This window comes from Andrena cerasifolii, chromosome 2 (assembly GCF_050908995.1).
Source record: "Andrena cerasifolii isolate SP2316 chromosome 2, iyAndCera1_principal, whole genome shotgun sequence".
NCBI classification, from domain to species: domain Eukaryota; kingdom Metazoa; phylum Arthropoda; class Insecta; order Hymenoptera; family Andrenidae; genus Andrena; species Andrena cerasifolii.
In genome coordinates, this window is record NC_135119.1 from 21,517,021 (window position 1) to 21,544,023 (window position 27,003).

At 39.9% G+C, this 27,003-nt stretch overlaps 1 long non-coding RNA gene across 1 annotated transcript in view; it reads right to left on the reverse strand.

Annotated features, from left to right (window-relative positions):
- Window positions 1-26,526, reverse strand: part of LOC143366108 (uncharacterized) — a 46,103-nt gene extending 19,577 nt beyond the window's left edge. Inside the window, exon 1 of the long non-coding RNA XR_013084665.1 lies at window positions 26,160-26,526. This is a non-coding gene — a long non-coding RNA (uncharacterized LOC143366108). The remainder of the gene's footprint in view (window positions 1-26,159) is intronic.
- Between the last annotated feature and the right edge of the window lie 477 nt (window positions 26,527-27,003).

The window sequence follows — 27,003 nt, forward strand, 5'->3', positions numbered from 1 at the left end:
GCTTTATATATTAAAATTCATGCATGTTTTACACTATACTTCGTCCCCTTAAAGTAGGCAACTACGAATGCACTGTTCGACCTGAAAGTTTTTCTTCCTTCAGTACCTTCGGTTGACTTTGTTCCTCGGTTTGTAGTATATATAATATATAAAATTCATTTTCTGTCTATTTGTTTGTTCCGAATACAAATTTACACCGCTGTAGTACGGATTTCGACGGGTTTCGATCAAATTTGGCATATATGCTCTGCACATCCGAGCGGAAGTCACTGTATAGGTTTCATTTTCCACGCTCATATTTAAACTCGAAAATAAATTACGAATGTTTTATCAAATTTGACAATTAGTTTGGCGATACCTAGAATCACCCTAACATTTACTACAATTTTGCTTTAGACGTGTGTTTCTGATTAATTTGTTGTGCTAGTGAGAACAAATAAACTATGAAAAAATACTGTTACCTTCTCAGTAACTTTAATAACGCTAATCAACTATTTTGCCGCCTGTAATACTGTCGCGTTTATTTTAAAACTTGAATTAACACCGGGCATTTTAGCTAGTAATACCTATCTATATATATATATATATATATATATATATTTATTGTTATAACAAGTAAACTTATGTATTCTTGTATAGGTTTAGTTCTTTAAGGAATAATGGCGTATACTTTAGCTGTTTGAGACTTTACAAAGTTCTTCTGGAAGATCAAATTTAACTCTTTCCCGTACAAACTTTCTGCAACTTTAATAAATGGTTTAGAGAGAAGACACAGTTACCCAACTTGCAGTTCCTTGGTTCGTTTTTCGATGTTCACTGTGGATGTGCAAGGTTTCTGTGTTTAAGTCTCAAACTCGTGAGTATTACTTGTTCTCTGTTGGAAAGAAATGTGTTTTATTTCATGGAAGATACTTAATATCGATAATTTGCGACTTTCGCTCAGGATTATTAAGTTTCATGGAGAATTCGAGTTCAGGTTTACACGTTACCTTCTTATCCCCATAATTCTATTCTTGATCACATTGAAAATTATTGCACTGAATAGTAATAACGATGTCAACTTGCATCACGCTTTTTTTAATTTAGTTCGAGTTTACAAATAAATCATTCACAGAATTTACGCATCACCTTGTAATCGCCATCAACTGCAGTTGTGATTTATATTGCAATTGGATACTGACTATATCGTAACATTTCTAAAAAGATATGAAACTACTGCATAAAATAATGTGGAAAAAAAATCATCAAAACCGGTTAAAATAACTTGCGTCGCTAATAAATTTCGTGGGGCATCAAAGATCCATTAAAACAGAAGAAAAAGTGTTCATTTCCACTGTAACCTTTTTCTTCCATAAATCTAAATAAAAGAATTCTGTAAAAGAAGCAATATTTCTTCAGCGAGCATATTATTATTATTCGGATGATCGTCATAAAGAAAACTTCCTCGTGGAATGGAGTGCCATCGGTTGCTCGATGTCAGACTTGATTTAATACCCCATAGAATGATCTTGGATATGGATCCTCTCTCAATCTCGTGGCAGGGCAGTACTTCATGGAAACGATGTCATCCCTGGGAGAATAAAAAGATTCTCTTCATCGTCCCCCCTATACGAGGTGATCAAATACTTCACCTGCTCGATGTCTTCATTTCGATTCGAGTCTTCATTTTCGTTTCCGCCGTTCCTCTTATAAAACGATAATCCTAGAAATTCTGGAGTGCGCAAAAAATCTCGATTCCCCCGTGAAACGGCAAGACTATGTTCCCTGAAATAAATCTGATAAATATTTCATTCGCTTCAACGTCCCCACTCAATCCAAACTTCAATTTCTCCGCTAGCCATGAGAAATTCGAACTTTTCACGCGAGAAGTCTAAATCAGTTTTCCTGTTAATTATAACCCATCCCCTCCAGACTAATACTCACATCTAAAAGTGCCTCGTTTCCAAAAAAAAAAAACACATGACCGTGTTGAGGCAAGAGACGGGCACTTCGAACATTTTCTTCAACCATTCTCAACTCGTAAACTAAGGAATATACAACATACGTGCATACCTATGACGTTTTTACTAATAGTAATTTGTAGACTGTAGATTTATCCCCTCAAGTATCGACGTGCGTTTATTAATCACCCTGTATACTTATTGACTTTAATAATTATGTAATGTCTACTCGAAGACTTCTCGAGAAGGAACGAAGGGAACGGTGCGCGTATCGCGAAGGTGTAGAGCGAAGGTAGAGGGCGTCCGCGCAAACCTTGTGTCCCAAGCATCCCCAGCCGGCGTAATATCGTAAAGCCGATTTCAGTGGAAAAAGGGCGTCGTTGGTGCACGCTTATACCCTTATACCGCCGGCCCGTGTTTGTATGCGTGGCTGTGTAGGTGGAATAAATTTCGTGGCAACAATTCGACAATCCCGCTCCAATCGGAAGGGATACGCGAGCGGTGAGATCCTCCCCTGGACGTAGTCCTGGACCCAAACGATCCACCTTTATCGGGATCCTGGCTGATGGATTCGGCCCCATTCTGCCCCAAATCTATTCCGTTTTATTGCCTTTCTGATACATAAATTTTTATTCAATTTGATTTGCCGCCATTGCTATGGTAATACGGCGAAAAGAGATGCACGCGTCTTCCCTCCTCCCTTTTTTCATGCCCCGTCCCCCCCCCCCCCTTCCTCGCGTCGGCCCTTCCGTAAGTCTACTTTCTGCCTTTCCGCGTTCCCTCTTCAGAGACCGCTTCTTTTGTAGAGTTACCTCGAGTCGTCATCATTTCCCCGGCCTGCACAGGCCTCCCTCTGCCCGATAACGATTATTTGAAAAGACCATTTCAGGGCTCTTGCGTGCTCGGGGCGCGACTGGGTCGTTAGAAGGGCTCTAAAGCAAATCGCCTGATTCCGCGATCAACGGAGAATAATTTTATAGTTTCCTGATGCGACCCCTCTGTTTAGAGCTCAGGCTCATAGCCCTATTGCTTTCGGAGAGATGAAGGATGGAGGCTGTTTGTGTTGTCAGTGAAACGTGCGAGCCTACGCTTCTTGAATCTTGGATGTAGTGATTAGTTTTATGAATTGGGAGAATTTGTTGTTTATGTTGGGGGGTGCCAAGGCTGGGGTAGAGTAGACCGAGATTTTTCTTTGGCGAAAGCTCTGCTTTTCTCGATGTTGCGTTAATTGCCAGGTAATCTCGCGTTAAGGGGGTATAGGACTATTGAAATCTTGAAAAATCAATTTTTTTATTATTATTAACTCTGAAAGTGCCATGCTTTGCGAACATTTACAACAATGTTTCGTAAAGAAATTCGAGTAATTACGGGAATTATAGCGCTGAACGTAATTGAGTGCACCGTCGAGGAACGGCCTCGCAGAGTTGTATTGACGTAGGGGACTACACTTTGAAGTCGCTTATCTCGAAACTACATTTTCAAACGCGGTGTACATCATAACTCATGAACGAATGAATATTTTCACTTGAAATTTTAACTGAAGCTGTATAATTCCATTCTCTGTCGTGTGGAATTTCCGCATCAACATTGGATGTTTGCAAAACATTTTATAACTGATTAAAGACGATTTTTCCCATAGAAATGTAAGAAAAATTTATTTGTGTGTAACTTTTACAATTTCTGTTTAAATTCGCCCAGCAAAATTTCACGCGATAACTATTAGTGTAGAAATTACTCACCTCAAAGCATTTTGCTTTTAGATGATTGGTTTACCTGGGACTATGTACACCGATTACAGCTGCGCGCTACGCGGGATTATCTTCAGCTTCAAATAACTTGAATAATTCTCAACATTCTGACAAGTTTTTTATTTTACATTACCTGTAAAAGCGTACATAAAAAACTATGAAAAATGCCCGTATGGTGATTATTTGGTATCTAAGCAATCCAACCGGCAAGAAACCGTCGATTTCAGTCGTTCAATTGTCCTATACCCCCTTAAGTTACAGGTATGACAACAAATAAATGGTAAAGTATAAATTACAAATTATGATTTTAAGTCAAGTAGGAATTACAAATGAAATTGTAACTAAATTATACAGATTAAATTGTAAATAGAACTGACAGTAATCTGGAGCAAAATGGGCTAATTAGGTAGAGTAATTGAGGTGCTACTGCACTAGAATACCTTGGCGAAGGAAATGTGTCATTGTACCTCTGGCAACGGAGCGTACAGTAACAGAACATTTAATTATGTCCATTGCTATCAATTCAGCGAAATAATTCTCAATTTACCTATCCTTCAAAATAATTGAAATTCATCAAAATGCTTGAGAGTTTAATGACACTTCATAATTTAATTTTCTTAAACTATAATATGAATTCGTCTGAAAAATATTTGAATAACCATTTTGATAAATAACTGTGTCGATAAATTACAGATATCTCACTGCGGCTGCAGAATTGCAAGCCAAAAATTCCATTTGTTTATTTCGTTTAGCCTCTATAATAAACTTCTCGAAATCTGCATTAATTAGTGGCGATTGTAAATCTAATATTTCTAAACCTGGTGGAAAAATTGCTCCAACACGAGGTCCATGGCCAGGTGTAGGTATCACACGTGGTGTTATTGCTATAAATAATATGGTTTCTGCAAGTACCAAACAACAGCAGTGCTTATGTTCGTCACATCACTCGAACACGCTATTAGCATGCACACAAGCAGAAATACTACTGACAATAAGTCCTCCCACAGGCAATTAGGAAAGCCCATCAATCTGATATTATATTCCAGCCGCGAGAAAACTGCTTTCCTATCACTTGAACTTTGCAGGCTGAATAAAAGGACTGCAAGTGATCTTGAAGTAGACAAGTACTATAAAAAGAGAGTTACTGTGTCCCGCAGTTTATGCATTTTCAAGAGGTAAGAATTTACACCATTTATTCGCGTAAAAAGAATTCCCGCGTTGAAGTGCAAAGCCCGAATCGCGAAGTTGAAACACCGCCGAAGGAAAGGAGAAAAATGGTAATGAATGGTAATAAATGCTGCTGTTATTTCAGTCTTCATAACTTGGAAAAGCAACGCCACGGTTGGAACGTAAGGAGGTGGAAAATGATGGGTTTCCTCGAACAGAATTCCGTGATGGGAAATGAATTTTCCTCGGTGGATCGGTGGCAAATTTTTTGTACGATATTTTAAAAATAATAGGTACAAATAGAGAACATATTTAACGCGTCGCTATTACTAAGTAATTGTTTTACGGTCAATATATTTATCCACTTACATGGATAAGATTGTAAAATATTACTCGTGCAATAATAGTGACGTTTTTTTTTCAAGTATCGCGAACCTTAAAGGAAACCATAAATTATAAAATTCAAAAACATCAGATAAGAATTTGGGTAAAACGAAAGACATAATCAGGATCACAGATCTTCTTCTGGACAATCTTCGCCTTCTGTTGTAGGCCAACTTGTTAGAGCTTCATAGAAATCCCCGAAATCTGCCGGGACGTAAATCTTTGGCCCCTTTCGAACACGAAGATTTGTCAGACAAGGGAACTTCAAGTCCTGAAGAAGGGGGAAATGCTAAAAAGTGTGTATCGCCTAAAATCGGACGTGTATCCCCTTTTCGAAATTATCGATTCAATTATCTAAAGCCATGTGTACCAAGCAAACCAGGCTCCCGAGGAGACAGCTAATGTATTGCGCCCTGCTTCGTTGCGTGGTCGAACCTAAGGGGCATTTCTTTTTCGCTCCTCTTTGACGTATCGGGAGCGTCATCCCTCAACCCCAATCGCTATTGGATCGCAGAAACGCGGGCGCCCCTCATGGTAGATCGAGTTTGGATGGGTGCCCGTGAAAATTCGTGATTGTCGCGGAAATTCCGGTCCCTCGATTTTCAGTAGCTCGGCATCGGTGGTGTTTATCGGGGCCGGGGCGGATTTCGGTATTCGGCTCACGAAACAGCCCCCTGCTTCTTGCGTCCCTGCGCAAGAACGCCACCCTACAGCCCTGACGCGTCGCACGTGACCCGTGGATAGTGATGGGACCAACACCCTCCCGGATAGATTCGATATCTGACGGGGAAGTATTAATATCTCACGGCTATCGATTTATCGGCACCTTCGTTAATTAATCACTTTACCGAAATTCTATCCACGATTTTATTAACGCCAGCGTTATTGTATCATACCGTGAGGACTTTACCTTAACTCAGCGCTAAGTTCGCTCGTGGTGTGGATTTATGCTTGCGGGAAATGCGTCGAACTACTCGTTACGCGAAAGGGAGAACAAATATATCGGTGTGCTTTTCGTTTCTACTTTGTCAGATATCGTTGAGGTCTTCAGATTGTAACGTTGCCTTCGTGTTGGACTTCTAACTTGAGAATACCTATATTAAAGATTCAGTTTCTCTTTGTCTTTTTAGTGCATAATTAAAGGGTTTAATTCCTTCTTTTAATTCAATTTTTTAGTCGAGGTTTTAAGGAGACAGGTGTGAAGTCATTGATATTATTATGAAGTTAAAGCATGGACTACGAATTAGTCTATTAGCAGATAATAAATAATTAACAGCAGGATAATATATCATAATATATCATTTTTCTGTAATTATTCGAACTTACAGAAAATAATCAAATTAAAAGAAATTGGAAGTAATACGGAGACACTCAAATCATGGTGTCAAACGCTCGTACACTAAATTTATTTATTTATTTTTAATCGTCAAGGAATAATTTTCGTGGACTTTGTAAAGTAACTCAACGATGGACAAATGAACTTAACTAGGACCTGACTATAACATAGTAATTTGGAATTTCCACAGCAGGTAGTATTTAAACAAAATACTTCCACAATTATTATTATTAAGATGATATATTATCTCTAAAAGTTTTAATTTCTATTAGCCAAGTTTGTGGTATCTCTCTGTAAAGCAAAAGTTTAAACTCTCTACATTTTCAAATTGCCTTCCGCTCTGGTATACAGTTTTTGCAAGTTCCCCAGCAATACCCTGTAGTATTTAAGTTAGGTGACCCTGCTAGCCACTCAAAAGCAATTATTCTTTTTATTAGACGAAGAAGTGCTCCTTAACGCACTTTGCAGTTTGCACAGCCGCATTATCCTGTTAAAATTTGAATTTTTCCCCAGCAATTTGCTCAGCATACTTTTTTGTTTACTGCTAAATTCATTTTATACAATCAACGCTCCTCGTCGGCCCCTTTATGAACATTAATTCAGTCTACTTCTGATACATAATTCTCACTTACACCGTGATGCTTCCTCAAACCATTTTATGCTGAATCCATAATCTTTCTTATATTTCATATATCATACTATCAATAATTTCAACCGTATGCACAATTTAACTTAAATGTCCTCATAGTCGAAAGAATAATTTCTTCACTTCTATCCATCGAGCACATTTAACTGAGAACTGAGATATACTCCTCCCCTTCCGCGTGTCGCTATAGCCAATCTTCTTGGCGCGGACTATAAGCACTTACACTTTAAAATCCTACACATTGCATTCACTAACAGGCTCGAACCCAGCTAGATGACTTTTGAGTTCCACAAGTACCTACCCAAAATGAAACATTTATCTCCAATAAATGCTATCCAATTCTAACAAAATGAACCCTCTTAAGTATATATCGAACTTGGCCTGACCATTATTCTTAATACTATTACTAACGCAGTCTTAAAAAATAATAGCGAACCCTCGCGCGAATTGCACCATAAGGAGACACGACCACGTAGAGTTGTTTGCAGAAATTAAAAGCAGTCGATCAGGTCCCATCGCTAGCGCTACCCCCCAGGACTCGGTACAGACAACGTGCCAGCAGTCGAGGTGAATGCAGTAGAAAGGGGTGGTGGCAGAAGATGGCGGTGGAGGGAAAAGGCGCCATCGAGCACGTGACACACATATTGCCTACCTTTCGAGAATCTCGAGCCAAAAGGCTTCTTCTCCCTTCTTCGTGCTCGCCGGCCGGAATGATAGAAAAACTAATCTCCCAGATTAAATCTCTAATTCACGCCGCGGTCCGTGGTTGATTCGAGGAGATTCTCCCCGATGATAAAACCGATGGAACTATCGTGCGTTTATGAAAAAGACGGGCGTTATCTCGCGAGGGTGGCTGGGGATGGGGGGAGAAGCAGCAGGAGGCTGGAGTTTGCACGCTGACTCGGTTCGGCAAGAACAGGCTGGGAAAAAGTTAGTGTCACCGTGCTGGGGCGCAAAGTAGGAACGATAATTGAATCCCTTTTTGATTCAGCAGATTCCGCCTCGTTTTTTAGGGTATGAGCTTCCCCGCGAGCGTAGATTTTAGAGGGCGGTTCTCCACGGCGTGCGGCGTGCCTTTGTGCAGCCCTGCTAAATTCACCTCAAACACGGGCGTGCCTAGTTACATTGATTTACTTCTAATTTAATGTTGCTGCAACTCCGCCGCAAAAGCTGCACTGACCGCGCTGGGGAATTAGGAACTTCCGGGGAATCGGTAATCTCATATTCTAATTTCACCTCGAATATAAATTTCGGGGAGATACTATGTGTGCAGGTGTAATACAATTTGTGGAAGACAGTGGCCATGTGAATGAAACGATTACCTATCGTTGGGATTATTCAGGGGAGTTTTAATTGGGTGATATTGATTATCGTTGTGATTGGCGTTCTTAAGGTGCAAATTCACGATAAGACAAAAATTTCGTGTCTCACATGAGACTTTTATCTCATCAGACAATTATTTCATTATTTTAATACCTTTTAATTATTTTACCATTAGTTTCATAGAACTAAACTCTCGCGAGACCAGTTTCATGATATATTTTAGAAACATGACATATGATAGAAGAGTATCATGTAAAAACTAAAATCTCATCGTGGATTCGCACCCTTTTGGTGTGTAAATAATTAAATTATGAACTATGGCTGTGTACAGAAGTTGATGTTCATAATTTGTCACGCACCGAGATCACAACAAGAATAAATACTAACAATATGTTAATGTCATTTTATTGAAGACTCAAGTATGTAACAAAGCAGACTCATTAAACCCGCTAAAATGCCTAGAATGTACTGGTACAATCGACTAACTTTCCTCCTATCCAATCATCTAAGGTCGAACACAATGGGTATGAAAGAAGTTGTGCAGAATTATTTGAAAAAAAAATCTGAGATGTCTATGGAGCAGTTTCAAGAACACTCGTAAGAAATCGAGATTCGATCGTTCAAGCGGAAGACAATGACCAACCCACGTTAAGCAAACCTTAACTCCCATTCCAAACTCAATTTCAACTGACATTAAGATCGACCGGAAAATAACATGTTCCGTAAAGTACTTCTGAAAGCAGTATTGAGCAGAATTGTCCTATTAGGGAGCTCTCCGCTAAAGCGCGACCAAATGTATTTCAATAATCGACTATCACGAATATCGATATTGCCCGATTCATCCAACATCTGCTGCTTCTGCAAACTCGCGGTTCTTTCCATCTCGATTCGTGAAACGGCGAGCTCCAATGGCTACTTACATTTAAAATTGTACTCCATTTAATCCAAACTGTTTCCATTTTCAATCCGGAACGCTTCATTCTTCCCATTAAATTGGAATTCTCTCGCTAAGAAATCTTCAGACAAGGGGGGACCAATAATTACTTCAGTCGACAGTCACGGCGCGGAGGGGCGGAGAGTGAAGGGAAGTTATTTCGAGGCAAAAGTTAAGAGAGAGAATTTTTAAGCGGATTACAGTGAATAGTAAATTAAAATTAACATTGCTTCTTGTTAGTTTAAACTGCACAAGCATTTGTCAAAAGCACGGTACCCTTTGGCCGAAAATTCATAATCCTTAATTACATCGAGCAATCTACAATCGACTCGAAATTATCAAGTGAAATAACACCACCCCTGTGCATCAATTACAAACATCACCACAAAAATATAATCTGACATACCTTCCCTACTGTTAACATTTCAATACACTCCGCAATAACAAACCATAAAATCCCATCCCTTCCTCCCCGCCCCTCCTCTCATTTTACCGCCCGCGAAATACTTGATTTCTCTAATTATCTCTGAAGCGTATCCCGGCGAACGTACCCTCGCCCCATTGTGTTCGATCGTTCGTGTATCGCGCGGCCTCGCATGCACGCTACCGAATATACCTACACCGCAAAATACGTAATTTCTCCGCACGAGTTCCAAGCTTCCGTTCCGAAGTTCGCCGCATCCCATCAGAATCGATCAACGAATAGCACTTTCGGTGGAGTGGCTCCAAGGCGGATAGAATCCTCCCGGAGCACGGGGCCACGTTACGCGATCTATTCTGGTGCCATCGTGGGCCGGGGGTCATGATGTGCCCAGTAGATTATGCATAACGCACATGCATATATGCATCAGAGAAGACGCGTATCGGGTCTCGGTCGACAGGTGCGACCTACGGATTCCCCGATGCGGCCACCGAGCACTCGACTCCAGGGCGACGCGGAACCGCCGATGCGAAGGATGTCTACCGGTCTAACAAGCTCCGAAGAAGGCGCGGTAGGGGTGGCTCGGGGGATAGGAGAAATTTCGGACGAGAAAGAGGGCCAAGTGGCGGTGAGACGGGGAAAGGGTGGATGTAAAAGAGGAATGATGTGAGGATGGTGTAAAGAGGAGTGGAGTATTAGATGGCCTGCCGCCAACGGAGCGCCCCTTTGCCTTTCGCAGCCTTTCGGTACCCCTGTGCCCTGCCCGCGCGGCCTGTCTGTATTACAGAGCGGTCGATCGAGACTTTGGAAATATTGTTGTCCCGTATCCACGTGTAATTGCAGTGCGTAGTTAAGGGTAGACCGTCCTCTCGTGACTCGCAGATCAAACATGGGTTACGAGGGTGTTAGGTACTTTTGATGTAGCTTGCAACGAGACGCTGCAAGGACTTTAAAGGATCATTTCATTTTACTGTTATTTGGGTAATAAAAGGGGAAAGTAGTTGGTTCTATTATGGGGGATAATTTTTTTTATAATTGCGCGCCTGATAGAGTTTTTAAGATGTAGGTAGGTTGGTATTAGGTTTATGGTATGGAAGTGATTTTTTCGCTATTATCAAGGGTTGGGTAGTGGCTGTGTGTTCTTCGGTTTGGAACTTAGAATTTTGCATAAAAGCTGCAGTAATGTTGCGAATTTTAATAATGATTTACTGTTGCAAACCTCCCGAGGAAGGTACTTACTGAAGAGATTCTGTGTGTTTTCGGAATAAGACACAAGAGCTACGTTTCTATATTACATAGGTACTTGTAAGCCTCTTACAGTAAGCTTGTGCTAAACGTGTGCAAAAGTTAGGATAACGCCCCAAAAAGTGTCTATTAATGTTTTTATCTCGCATCTGGAATTGCAATCCTAATATAATAACTTGAATTTTCTGCGAAATAAATAAGTACGAATTCGGATCTGAATTCCTAAGCAGCTGCAGGGCAGAGATGTACCTATTGAACCCTCATTTAATATTGGAAAAGAATTTGGAATTCTTTAGCAGCTATTTTAGAAATCACTGTATTATGCCATCAACGTTTATCCGAATGTAAATTTGCGAATCAAAAATTCATGGTTGTTTCTTTTTCTGTTGCAGGTATGTGTTCAATATTATCCTGAAAATGGGAGTAAGGGTGAGTTGAATTATATTATAAAATAGTAAATGTAAGGATTATCCCAAATTTTTAATCTGATCTGAGTTCAGCGGTTTAATCGATTTTATCAACGTGTTCATCAAAATATTCAAAGTAGCGTTTATGATGTTCATTAATAAATTCTATATTTTTTATATAACATTGGTAAATGATTTAGTGTATTTCTAAAATTTATATTAGTTTGTTACGTTCGGAACGTAAAATTTTTCTTTTAAGTCAGGGTATGCATCAACAACGCCTAGCGTTATGGGAAATCCCTCGTTGATCATACTCCTGCCTATTAATTAATAATATTTTTGATAGAACAAAAACCCCTTTTCTTGGAACGTCGTCGTCTCAACGTACTGCCGTCCCGCGATACAGATAAGGCGGTGCTGACGCAGCGGCGTTCTCACCAGAGAGTCGCGTTCGGAAAGACCCAGTGATTCTCCTTCTGTGCCGAATCCGTTTTATGTAAGCGGCAGGGTGGCGTTTCAACAATGCTTTGCAGCATTGTGGGAGAACCCTCGTTGAGCACACCTCTGACCGTCGCGTTAAACATTGTAACATAATCAGTAACGGCTACAGCGGGAATGCGCAGACTGGATCATTTCTTAGAAGACTGACGAAATTGTATGCTCTACATCCGGTGCAGGGAACCGCGCCTTCCCACGATCTTGTCGCATGTGTGAATTAGTAATTAATTAAAAATTGTTGTTAAAATTTGAATACCCAACACAATTTCTGATAGTCAACCGACTGTGGGATTCCCCTAGTCAGGAATTATACCGATTTCACAAACGTCTATTCTTTCTAAATTATTGATTGATTTGTTCATATTCAGTTCTGTTAAATGTTTTACATCCATTCATTATTTAATCATTAAAACTTTATTTACTATTAAATTCTACTCATCAATTACCTATCTGATTCCATTGAAAAGACCCGTACGGGACTAGAGCACCAACGATCCCAAAATCTACCCCTTCTCCTTCTGAGAAGGTACCTAAATAATTATCAACTAAAAGAATCGACTGTTACGACTGCGGCGAGCCTCCTTGCTTTTTCTAAATCATAAACTCAATCCAGCAATACTTGATAGTCTAACGACTGTGGGATACCCCTAATCGATATTGCGTCTAAAAATTGTGCCGCTCGAACACTAAAAAGGCCGCGGCACGTAACAGATCTGGTGGCAGCGGTGGGATACCAGGAATTCTCTTGCAAGAATTCCTGGGTGCTCATATTCATTGAAATCAGATAGAATTATAAAATTTTTCCATTTTACAAAATTACACAATTGTTAATGTGGTCGTGGTAGCGCGGTGTTTTGTTCCTATTACAAATAATTAAAGATGTCGCAAGACGCAAGTGCAATGATGACCTCCATGGCGGAGTGCTTGACTATTCAAAATAGTACTTTAAATATTCCGTACTTTGATGGGAAGGGCGTTCCTCTTAAGGATTTTGTACAGGATGTACAAAATAGCGCAGCATTAGTGCCTCCTGCATTAGAGGGCTCGTTTCTAAAATCAGTATTAGGAAAATTGAAGGGTTCAGCTCGCGATAGCACGTATGGAAAAACATTTACTACAGTTAATGAACTAATTAAACATCTAAAGGGTAGATTCGCACCGGGCAAGAATTATCCTTACTATCAACACGAAATAGAAAATATTCGGATGAAAAAGGACGAATCAGTTAGCGATTTTTATGACAGATTAAACATATTAATTAGCGGAGCTCGAGTTGCGTTAGAGGATAGTTATGGGAATAATGCAGAACAAATGTTATTACCATTAAAAGAATGCGGATTGGAAGCTTATATTCGCGGACTTCCAGATGAAATAGCGCGCTCAGTAGATGCACGTGACCCTAAAACTTTAGAAGATGCGAGAAAATTTGCAGCGCGTATAGAAACGCGAATGAAATCCGGAATATTACCATCGAATGAAATCCAGAAAGTATCATTTAATCAGAATAATAACTATTCTAGACCATCGAATTCTTACTATCAGGATTACGCTAATCGCCAATCCATTAACCCTCCTCGCTATCAAAATTATGCAATTCGAAACGAAGAAGAGAATCGCACACGTTCACCGAGTCCCAATCCTGACGTAACCGGATCGCCAGTAGGAATTTTAAAATCCCCATCACGCAACAGGGAACCATACAATCATTATTACAATCCACCGGGATTTCCTCCACATCCGTACTACTCGCCTTATTTCTATCCGCCAATGCCATATCCTAATTATTACCCGTATGATCATTATAATACAAACAGTAATGAACCACCACGTTCAGCAAGAGATAGGTATTCTCAATGGCCTAGACCAAGATCTCCATCTCCTATTCCTCCATCAACGAGACCGAGTTCTCCATATAATAGAAATACTAAACCCGAAGATAGAACCGGTCATTTAAACGCACAAATGACCCGACGGACGGACGCGACGTCGAGTCATTCGGAAAAGGAGCGTCATGCAACAGTAAAATTTCTAGCAAACCAAGAAAAATTGCAACGGTAGAAAAACCCGAATCCCCACTAGTAAAAATGATGGGTAAAGAGCTGAATATGGGTTGTGCATATTTCCTCGTAGATACAGGAGCAGATATAAACGTAATCAAATTAAGCGCCCTTGACGAAAATGTTTCAGTCGCACTTCATGAATCAGTTGCTATCTCAGGAATAACTCCGGATATGACAGAGACTTTAGGTACCACAATAATTACATTATTAGGCAAACCCGTAAAATTTCATGTCGTAAGATCTTCATTTGTACTGCGTTGCGATGGTATATTAGGTAAAGAGTATCTCACACAAGAGCAGGCTGAAATCTCCTTCGCCCATAACACATTGGTAACACGAAGCGATCCTATTAAACCCATACCTTTTGTTGGCCATGATCCAGTACCTCGTAGTGTAAAACCCCGACTTTTGTATTTAAAAGCACGTACTAGAAAAGCGGTTGCCATTGACGTTACGAATCATGATTTAAAAGAGGGATATCTACCTAAAATTGAAACTATAGATGGTTTGTACATTGGCGAAGCTGTTGTGTCTGTAAATGACCAAGGCGCATGTCACGTCTTTGCCGTTAATACGACGGATAAGGATGTCGAAGTCGAAATACCGCCACAAGAATTAATACCATTCGAGTACCATAACTTCCCCGAAGAAGAACAAAATTATTTCGATTCTGATACAGAAGATGAGACCTTGCCAATCGCGGAAGACAGAGTTTTAGAAATCATAAAAAAATTGCGTCTCGATCATTTGAACGAAGAAGAACGGGATCATGTAATTAAAATCATTAAAGAATTTCCAGAACGATTCCACTTGCCTTGCGATAAATTACCATGTACCTCATACATTAAACATAGAATCCCCACAGTAGATGATGTTCCTGTGAATACGCGACAGTATCGTTTTCCTCCGGTTCATAAAGATGAAATAGAAAAACAGGTTCGTAATAAACTAAATAACGGAATAATAGCACCTTCAAATTCACCGTATAATTCGCCCATTTGGATTGTTCCTAAAAAACCGGATTCTAAAGGCAATCTGAGATGGAGAATAGTCATAGATTTCCGTAATCTTAATGAGAAAACCATTGGCGATGCATATCCATTACCGAACATTACCGATATTCTGGATCACTTAGGTGAAGCCCGATATTTCTCTACGTTTGACTTAGCAAGCGGATTTCAACAAATTGAAATGGATCCTAAAGATAGACAAAAAACAGCCTTTACAACCCCAAACGGTCATTATGAATACATCCGAATGCCGGAAGGTCTCAAAAATGCTCCAGCGACTTTTCAAAGGCTAATGGATCAAGTCTTACGCGGGTTACAGGGTGTAGAAGTTTTCGTTTATTTGGATGATATCGTGGTATATGCCAAAAATTTAGAAGAACATGAAAAGAAAATTCGTCGTTTATTCATGCGTTTGGCCGATGCTAAATTAACTTTACAACCCGATAAGTGCGAGTTCCTCAAAATAGAAGTTGCTTACCTAGGACATGTTATTAGTCACTCAGGTGTAAAACCGGATCCGAAAAAGATTAGTGCAGTAAAGAATTTCCCTCGTCCGAAAAATCAGAAAAATATTAGGCAATTTCTAGGTCTAGCAGGATATTACAGACGCTTTATCAAAAACTTCGCAGAAAAAGCTAAACCACTGTCAGACTTGTTGAAGAAAAATTCTACTTTCACTTGGGGAAAGGAACAAAAGAAAGGATTTCTGGAATTACGAAAAGCACTTTGTAAAAGTCCCATACTTCAGTATCCAAATTTTAATAGTCCATTCACCTTAACTACAGATGCGTCAGACTATGCCATAGGCGCTGTACTCAGTCAAGAAGTAAATGGTCAAGATCTCCCAGTTGCATATCTTTCGAGAATTTTAACTAAACCGGAACAAAATTATTTCACTACAGAAAAGGAATGTTTGGCAGTCCTTTATGCCATTTTACACTTCAGACCATACTTATATGGCCGTAAATTTACCCTAGTCAGTGATCACGAACCGCTACGATGGATTAATTCAATAAAAGATCCAGGGCAACGATTGATCCGCTGGCGACTAAAATTGCGAGATTATGAGTATGAATTTATTCATAAGGCAGGAAAATTAAACACAAATGCTGATGCCTTATCAAGGAATCCAGTCATAGTAAATGAACTATGTTCGTCTGATGATTTCAGTTTATCGGATTCCTCTGATAATACAAAGTCGGAGTTAGCACCTGATTGCCCAAAATTATTACCAATAAATAAACCCTCCACAACGGGCAAACGAACCCCGACATCTTCGGAATTTGAAGCTTCCAAACCTAAGGAAAGAATAGCTAGTTTACCAGGAAAACCAAAATTAGGGAGACCAGTAAGTTCAATATCTAAACCGAGGATACCTGTACCTTTAGACACCAGTGCAATAGCAACTAGAACGCGAGCAAAGTTTCAAGCTACTGAAGCTCCGGGACCATCAAAAACACAAGAATTAGGTAGATCAAAAGAACTTTCTCTAGTAGAGGACGTCGATTCCGATGACGAACAGTCAGATCCGCCCATATTCCGTCAACGTAGGAGTACACTGCCGAATCTGGGATTTCATCCTAAACAGATGGTGGAGAATCCTAAAATTCCAGATTCACAAAGTGCAGTGGCCGGTACGGAATTGCGGGAAAAAGGGAGCGAGTCCGAAGTAGAGAAAACTATTGCCATTAATTTACCCGAAGTTCGCGATAGTGATACAGATGATCAGAACAAACAGAAGTCCACATTTATAGATTTAGAAGAACTACAAGAGTCTTTTAATAGATTTGAAAAATCATTATTAGATAAAAGCGCTCAATTACAGGAACTTGAAGAGGAAATAGTTTTATTAGATGCCCTTTCTGAAGGAGACACTTTAGATGAACGTAGACAGGAAATATTACAAGATTTGGATCCATACGATGATGATACTGGGGACGAAGAGTTAAATAGACGTATAGAAAAATTATTACAACAAGCTAGAGATTCTGAAAAAGGTAGTCAAATTCCAAATCCAAGGCGTGAGGAAACAGCCAGTAAAGCACCTCAGCTGAAAAATATTCCGGAAGAATCAGAACTAGAAATAACTGCAAGAAGAGTGCCTGATAGCACAATCGTTAACAGGCCTAGATACAGTTCAATCTTACCTACCCCGACCGTAGATCCAAACCCTATAGCACTTTCGACACCATTTCCAAATTCAACGGTTGATCGAACTCCCAAGGAGGGAGGTAGGCAACCTATCGTTCAAAAATCTACTCCTAGACAACTTTTCCCACAAATCTCAAATTCATCATCCATATACATCCCGGACGCTGATTACATACCTCCGGATCTAGAATTCGAATCTCGCAGCAAGCAATACAAAAGTAAAGACATCGTAACTTCTACGAGACAAAATCTAACGTATTACAGATCAAACTATGTACATTTCATTTCGTCCGATTGTGAACTTGTTACACCAGTGAGTATATTGCTCTCCGACCTAGGCATCATCAATGCGAACGACTTAAAAGAGGCAAAGCCCAGAGTGGGACAAATACTAATAACAAGACGCGGTAAAAATAGAATATTTAGCGTAGTCGTAAAAAGGAAACATTTTGATAAAATTTCTACTCGGGATTTGGAACTTGGGCTACAGAACCTAAGGAAAATTCTTTCAGATTTAGATATAAAGGGTCTAAGAATCTCACAGAATGGCGACTTTACAGACGAATTACCTCAAGGTACGTTAATAGAAATATTAAGGAATACATTTGAGGACAGCAGTATCGAAATAGCCCTTTGTTACGGAAACACTCAGGTACCTCCGGAAGAACTTCGCCTGAAAATCATTTCAGAGTTACATGAAAGTTTGGTAGGAGGACATAAGGGTTTAACAAAGACATATTGCAGAATTCGAGAACGATTTTATTGGCCAGGTATGCGCAACGATATTCAAAATTATATCCGTACTTGCAATAGTTGCCAGAATCAAAAATTAGTAAGAACTAAAACTCGTGAACCAATGTTAATCACTGACACTCCTTTGGAGCCATTTTCTAAAGTATCATTAGACACTGTAGGTCCTTTACCCACTACTCCCAGCGGGAACAAACATATACTAACTATGCAAGATAATTTGACAAAATATTGCATAGCTGTCCCTGTTCCGGACATAAAAGCAGAAACTATAGCTCACGCACTGGTTACTAACCTTATATTGCAGTATGGAACGCCACGCGCAATACTAACGGACAAAGGGACTAGTTTCATTAATAAGATAATTCGGAACTTAGCAAAAATCTTCAAAATTCAACATGTCACTACATCCGGGTATAGACCCCAAACCAATGGTGCATTGGAAAGAAGTCACATAGTGTTAACCGAATACATTAGCCATTACATGAATGATTTTGACGATTGGGATAGATTAGTACCCTTTGCTATGTTTTCTTATAATACATCTGTCCATGAAGCCACAAATTTTACCCCGTATGAATTAGTTTTTGGCAAACTTGCGCGTTGCCCAAGTTCCTTCCCGAACGACGAGAATTTAGTCACATACAATTCCTATTTACATGATTTAATAACGCGACTTTCAGAAATGCAAGTAATAGCAGGACAAAATTTAGTTCAGGCAAAGGAAAGATCAAAAGTGTACTATGATAGGAACGCCCGACCCTTCAAAGGCAAAATAGGGGATATGGTACGTGTTTTAGTAGAACCAAAAAGGGGAAAATTCGCCAAGCGCTATCACGGACCATATAAAATTATTGGGATACTAGAAGGAAACAATGTTTTGTTAAGAGATGAAGCTGGTAAAATGCTCACCAAACATGTCGATAAATTACAATTAAATTGGAGTCCTGATTGATTTGACTGATTCAGGTTGAGAGATGACGCTGACCCGACTTAGAAATGCAAATTGATAAACAGTTAGCTTTGAACTATAGTTTAGCAATGAGTCAATATTCAGAATCTGTTGAAATTTCTTTGAAACATTACATTACTGCAACGCATCGCTTTATCACGGCTTTGAGTACTGCGCGCAACGGAAAATTACATACATCGCTATTGAGCGGATATAGTTTCAAGACAATAACAAACTGGAACGCACATCTGATTCTTTGTATGAAATTGAAGCCCAACTAGAGGAAATTGGAGAACATCACCGAGCAAGAAAATCACATTTGTCATTGACGTACGGAACAATAGCGGCACAGGCCTTGATTATAATAGGATTGATGGTCTATTATTTCTGGGATCCACTGAGGAAATTCAAGAATTGTCTATTTCAGAAAACAGACCACCGTTACCTATTCAAAGAGCGATGATAAACTGCTAGAAACATGTATACTTAATAACAAACCCTGACAGTCCAAGGACTATGGGAATTCCCTTGTCAGAACTTGTTGTTAGCTACGATTCTTCTTATGTTCTTTTCCTTCTTCGACAATGATTTTGTTATTTCATAATTTTGGTCTTGCTTTCTGTGACTGTCTGTACACTAGCGAAATGGCATCGTCCAGTTTCTCCCGGCCAGAGATTCTCGATCGGCGACTCTTCGTCAGCCGTTTGGCGCCGTACACCAAAAAGGAGAAACTGATGGAGATATTTCACCCGTATGGAGTTGAACATGTGGTGGTGCTGCGGAAGACATCAGAGAACAATGCTTTCGTGACATTTAAGTCTATAGACGGAGCAAAGAAGGCTTTGGCTGCGGCGGATGTAGGAATAATATGCCATAAGAGGAAGCTAAAGGTGCTGATGGCGGACTCGTGGCACAGCACCAAGTTAATTCCCCCACGACCTGACGTGAACCCATTCCCTGGGTTTGATTTGCGAGCCGTCTAGAGATGGTCTCTAGAAGGTGGCGACTCGGAAGCCTCGCCTCGTATCACGGTCTTCGCCATATCGACCTGAATGACTGGTGCTGGCCAAATGGATGGGAAGGGACGATAGTGAGCACTAAGTCATTTTACTGGTTCCTGAAGAGAGCAGGTAGTCAGCTAAAGAGCATACGGATAGATGAAGAACCATTGGCAAAATGTTTGAGACCCCAAGTTATCTCCATTGCCATAAGAAGTTGTCCAGAACTGCAAGCAATAGATCTAACTGCTGTGACGATCCGGCCATCGACCTTGAGAGACCTGGAGTCGGGGGCACCACGTCTTACTTGCCTCAAACTGGGGAAATGTGAGGGTCCCGTGGATCCTGAACTCTTTAAGGTCCTGGCCCTAGCAGGAATTCTAAAGTCTTTCTGTCTTACGAATACGGACATCACTGGGAAGTCCCTTCCGGCAATCAACAAAAATTTAGAAACATTTTCTCTCCACCGATGCGAACAACTAAAACCTTCAAACCTAGCAACCACTCTTCAAGGGTTGCGGAATCTGAATTATTTAAAGATCAGTATATGTAAAAATTTAATAGACCATAGTATTTTGCAGGCGTTAATTAACAACTCAGACCTGCAGACGACCCTAACAACCTTGGAGTTGCACTTCTGTGGTTTCGAGGAGCCCATGCCTGAAATGGAAATGGAGGAAGGCAACGAGGCAGTTGAAAGGGGAGATTTTGCCGAGCTGGAGCTGGGCCCGGTAGAGATGGCTGTCTCTTTCCCCTCAAAATATCGGAGTATAACAACCCTGAGTCTTACCTTCTGCGGATGGGTTGCTTCTGGCCTTGTCTCAGAGATTGGCCTATACATGGGGGAAGTAACATCTTTAAATCTGAGTGGTTGCACAAACATCAAAGGAGAATTCGTTCTGGAACCACTCCGGAAATTGGAAAAACTAAAAATCCTAAATATCAACTACATGCATCCGACTGTCGGGGGGTGGATGCTACAATTCCTCAAGGGCTTGGTAGAGGTCCACTGCAGAGAAAGCCAAGGTATCACTGATGAGGACATTTGTGGCTTGCTACGGCAGTGTCCAGAAATAGTCACAATTGATGTGGAGAGCTGCCCAACCGTCAGTAAAACCGTACTGGACTGTGCGTACGAGGTGGTGACGCTCGGTGAACGGACGGGGCCAATACATCTGTATGTCGGAGGCACCACGATTACGCGATACACGCGGTACAAACCTAACCATCATCTGCGCGTCATTCACGACCTAATATACGAACCCCTATTTTAACCCACTTAAATTGTAACGGGATTGCATTGCGTCAATGTGCAAACATTATGGGAATTCCCTAGTCCAATGCAACCTGAGCCTGTACGTCCATATACATATACGATCATAAGCGCTACCGTACCTTATACCTTCAGTATACATCGTCGGGGACGACGATGGTTCCAAGGAGGGAGGGATGTTACGTTCGGAACGTAAAATTTTTCTTTTAAGTCAGGGTATGCATCAACAACGCCTAGCGTTATGGGAAATCCCTCGTTGATCATACTCCTGCCTATTAATTAATAATATTTTTGATAGAACAAAAACCCCTTTTCTTGGAACGTCGTCGTCTCAACGTACTGCCGTCCCGCGATACAGATAAGGCGGTGCTGACGCAGCGGCGTTCTCACCAGAGAGTCGCGTTCGGAAAGACCCAGTGATTCTCCTTCTGTGCCGAATCCGTTTTATGTAAGCGGCAGGGTGGCGTTTCAACAATGCTTTGCAGCATTGTGGGAGAACCCTCGTTGAGCACACCTCTGACCGTCGCGTTAAACATTGTAACATAATCAGTAACGGCTACAGCGGGAATGCGCAGACTGGATCATTTCTTAGAAGACTGACGAAATTGTATGCTCTACATCCGGTGCAGGGAACCGCGCCTTCCCACGATCTTGTCGCATGTGTGAATTAGTAATTAATTAAAAATTGTTGTTAAAATTTGAATACCCAACACAATTTCTGATAGTCAACCGACTGTGGGATTCCCCTAGTCAGAAATTGTGTATATGAAATCATGAACATTAAGGGAGGACCTTTAGCTGTGCGAAATTGTATGTGAGACGTCATGTTTTCCTGTGAGTACAAATATTCTGTAAAGATTGATCATATATTTGAATCGGGAGTCTGATGGATGGACGTGAAAACGCACACACACACCGCCTCGTTAAGTAGACGGGCCCATGGTAGCGCGGCCGAGCGATAAAATGCAGCGTAAGCATTTTCGGTACGGACCCACTGTGGTCGCTGCCGAGAGCGTGAAGCTGCGGCACTCTGTGACGATAAATCGTGAGGTGCGTGTCATTGGGGTCCGCAAGTGTTTTAGAGCTAGAGTTCTCCGGTCTACTGTGTAACCGCGTGAAAGACTCGACTTTGCGAAACAAATATTCTAATAACTTCGAAACTATTTATTCTGTTAACGATTTAATCTAAATTTTTATTGTATCTACTAGTTAAAATTATTATTATTCAGTTTCATTTCATAATTCAACTCAGTACGACTCTGTGACGATAAATCGTGAGGTGCGTGTCATTGGGTCCGCGAAGTCTTATAGAGCTAGAGTTCTCCGGTCTACTGTGTAACCGCGTGAAAGACTCGACTTTGCGAAACAAATATTCTAATAACTTCGAAACTATTTATTCTGTTAACGATTTAATCCAAATTTTTATGTTATCTACTAGTTAAAATTATTATTATTCAGTTTCATTTCATAATTCAACTCAGTACTACTCTGTGACGATAAATCGTGAGGTGCGTGTCATTGGGTCCGCGAAGTCTTATAGAGCTAGAGTTCTCCGGTCTACTGTGTAACCGCGTGAAAGACTCAACTTTGCGAAACAATTCAAATCCTAAACTTTTCAAAACTAATTATTCGCTTAACTTACTCAGTTAATAATTTAATTTACATTATTTCCGTTTCAATTTATAATTCAAATCAAGTGTGTGTGTGTGTGTGTTTTCGCGTCTAATCCTTCTTTCTGATTCAGGTTTATCAGCGATCCAGAAAGTTTTCCAAAACTTAAAAAGCAAATTTAAAGCATATTGTCAATTAGATTATTGTGACTGTCTGGTGAGTTGCACATCTTATCTCTTTTTGTACACGAAAATACACCGTTATAATTAATTCGTACCTAACGATAATTTCTGACAGTCAAACGACTGTGGGATTCCCCTAGTCAGGAATTATACCGATTTCACAAACGTCTATTCTTTCTAAATTATTGATTGATTTGTTCATATTCAGTTCTGTTAAATGTTTTACATCCATTCATTATTTAATCATTAAAACTTTATTTACTATTAAATTCTACTCATCAATTACCTATCTGATTCCATTGAAAAGACCCGTACGGGACTAGAGCACCAACGATCCCAAAATCTACCCCTTCTCCTTCTGAGAAGGTACCTAAATAATTATCAACTAAAAGAATCGACTGTTACGACTGCGGCGAGCCTCCTTGCTTTTTCTAAATCATAAACTCAATCCAGCAATACTTGATAGTCTAACGACTGTGGGATACCCCTAATCGATATTGCGTCTAAAAATTGTGCCGCTCGAACACTAAAAAGGCCGCGGCACGTAACAAGTTCGTAAAAATTTTGTAGAACTTTTTACACGTCATTTTTCATACATACGACTTTTTCCCAAATTTTCTCCGATGCAAATATTAGATTATACCAGAAAAAGCTGTTTACAGTAGAATTTGCCGTTATTCAAAGTAGCATGTGTTTAGTTCTCGATGCTTGTACGCAGGATTCAAATAACGCTAAGAACAGTAATTACCATAAATTGATACGGTTATGTATTCAAATTAGGTATTCAAATTGACTGTAGTAGTTGAATGCAAATTTTAGTACTTAGCGCGTATTTACTGTTACTTGAAGAGCCCTCCTGCACCTAGTTTCGTACCTTATTAACCAACGACACCATTTTATATATTCAGTGCAAACCCTTCCATGTAAACCAGTATGCTGTTCACTTTCCCACTAAATACGCTTAAATAATTCTAACGAAAAATAATTACACGACGTACTACTAACTAAAAAAAAAGTATCTACTAAAAAGCAAACCATATACACATCAAGAAAATGGAAATTAATTTCCCTTCCAAAAATATAACGTTGGGCATAAACCAGTTAACTAATTGCAGATTTAGTCACCGAGAATAATTAATATCTTCTCACCTACTAACTGAATCGGACTTGACGATAATATTCCTCGGATATGAGTGTATGATTCTCCAAAAATGGGACTTTGTGACATTGTAATGCATTGTCCTCGATCTCAGAATATCATCCGCCGTTCAAAAAGAGACATTAATCCTACATATTACACCAGCTCCTGGGTCGGGTTCCCGGAATGTTATACAACAACGTATTTAATGCGAGCGCTTACTGTCGGGCGAACATTCGCCGGAGAATTCCTGCCCGCAATTCCGTGCCTTATTAACGGACCCTGGTTTCTGGTATATTTTATTCGAATTTTCCGCCGGTACGCCCGTACAGTGCCATAAACCGACAAGGCGTACCTGTGACACAGCCGTACCGACATTTTCGAGAATTACCACCGCCCCAATCGTAATGTACGCGGAAGCGTTTCATCTTCGCTCCATCGGCCATAGCGCGGCAAGTATTTAATTAAATAACACGAGCAGTTCTATGGTAGATACTTCAGGCGCAGCGAATATGGAGATTAATCGTCCACGGATAAATCGTGGACGAAATCATCCTTCCTCGTTTCGTTTTAATCTTTTGCAAAGCTGAAACGGACCGAGTAATGTAACACCGCTTTGGGAACGTTTAATAAGTAATGAAGAGGTGAATCTTTATTTTCCGAAATTTTATATCTTTCTTTTATTTTATTTCAGATCAGATTGTGATTGTGAAAAGATTAACGTGTTTTCTAACGGGTATTACTTAGCTTTTTGAACCTTTTAAATGAAATTGGTAGATTATGTTAAATATAAAGTAATTGAAGATATGTGAGACTGATTTTTTTTTATGGAGTTTTGGGATTATCTATTATTATTAATATGATTTTTTATATAAATAATCAAAATGTTAGTATAGTAAGATTGATATGATAGTGATGTTTATGGGTTTAGTTGGATTGATTGTTTTTATGAATTTTTCTTATAAGTATTTTTTGAGAAATTTTTTTTTGTTTGGTTTTATATACAATGATTCATTGTGGATTTTTGTTGGATTGATTTTTTATTGGGTATAATTTAAGATTGAATTTATATTCATATTATTTGGTTATATTAGTTTCCATTTAAATGAACTTAATTGTCGTAATTATTGTATCATAATTTCAGAATAGGCTGTCCTGTATATAAAAAATCAGAATTATTTTGTTATAGGCATGTGTCGGAATGATTTAAAAATTGTAAAAATATTTCTTGGTGAGGTTGAACCATCCCAAACGAAGTGTAAAATTCTCTTAATCGAGTGGTCGGAGGGAGAAAAAATTGATTTCATCACTTGATTACCCACAATATCCACGCGTTTCCTCCTCACCTGCCAACTATTAATCGACGATATAAACAAGCGAATTTAATTGAATCGTTCGATCTAGCCAGTGAATAAATTGCAGAGTTAATAAAAACCATAATATTTTACGACTATAAGAAATCGAGATATAGAAAGAATATTCAAAAAATACTTTGGGCCCCTCCTTTAGAATTTTCTTTTCTGGTTTTCCCTTTTCCACACTACTGAATTACAAGTAGGTACCCACAGTTTCAATAGTCTTAATTTCGAATACCTGTTAACCTCATACTAGATCAGTACAAAAACATTTTATTAAAAATTAAATTTTTCCATGAAAACTGCTTGTTCCGGAATATCAATTTACTTAAATGGAAAAGAAAATACAAAACCTGCACTATACTCATGTAAATAATTCATGCGTTTCGCCTCATACACAGAAGACACCGAATCTCTACAAGCATGTTGATCTCACTTCACTTTTTATGTGATCCCACCACATCACCTCGCGCTTTTTAGGAAAGAGAAGAGAGAAAAGGATTTACCCGGCCGCGAGTTGTTAGAGTTTTCCACTAATTTTCTACGCGATCAGTGTTTAAAAACGTAAGTACATAGATGCGCACCTGAGGCACGCGTTTCAAAAGCGGAACGTATTCGCACACGCGATACCTCAATATCGGGTTCGCATTTGTTCCAACGAACTTTGCATTCCACTGGCAATTAATTCGATAACATTGAGTCGTTCGCGGAATCTCTCGATGACACCGTCGCTCTCAAATTTCCCGTGTGCTCTCGCAGCTGAACGCTTCCGATTCGTAGCGGATCGATCGAATTCGGTGCCTATCTGAATATGCCCGCCACCTGCAGCAATTTTATCCCCTTATACCCCGTAATAACACTCCAAATAGTATCCCACATTTTAAACACGAGATAAAAATTCCACTATATTTTCAAACAAGTAAAACTAATTTCTAAAAACTATAACAAGCTGTATACATGTATATTCCTCGACTTCAATGACGAAATTACGATGCACCGATTTTTATTAAATTTAGAAGAGCTCTGATTAAATATTCAAGCCCATACCGTGCACCGCTATCTTCTTTCGTGGACACGAAATTTTAGTATTCCTGAAAATAGCAAAGTGGCCCCGGGTTCGTCGATTCAATCTTCTTAACGGGTCGCGTATCAGATTTCATATTTAAAGGGGAAAAGAAGAGGAGGGGGCGGAATGTACGGATCAGAAGAAACAGTCGAATTGGTCCCCCTTCGTGCGGATGGGCCGTCATCAGGGACAGAGAGGAAGTCCCGGTCGTCAGGGACAATTCAATAAAGTCTACGGAGTGTGGATTTTTCTGATTAGCCGGCAAAGTTGGACGGCCGTTGGCGCGTGATCGTCCTTCTGAAACGACCGCCGCGGGAGCTAAGAGGCTGGGGCCTTTGTCTTATTTTAAAACTCGGGACTTCCGCTCGGCCATTCACGTCATGCCCCGGGAACTGCACTCAACACCTT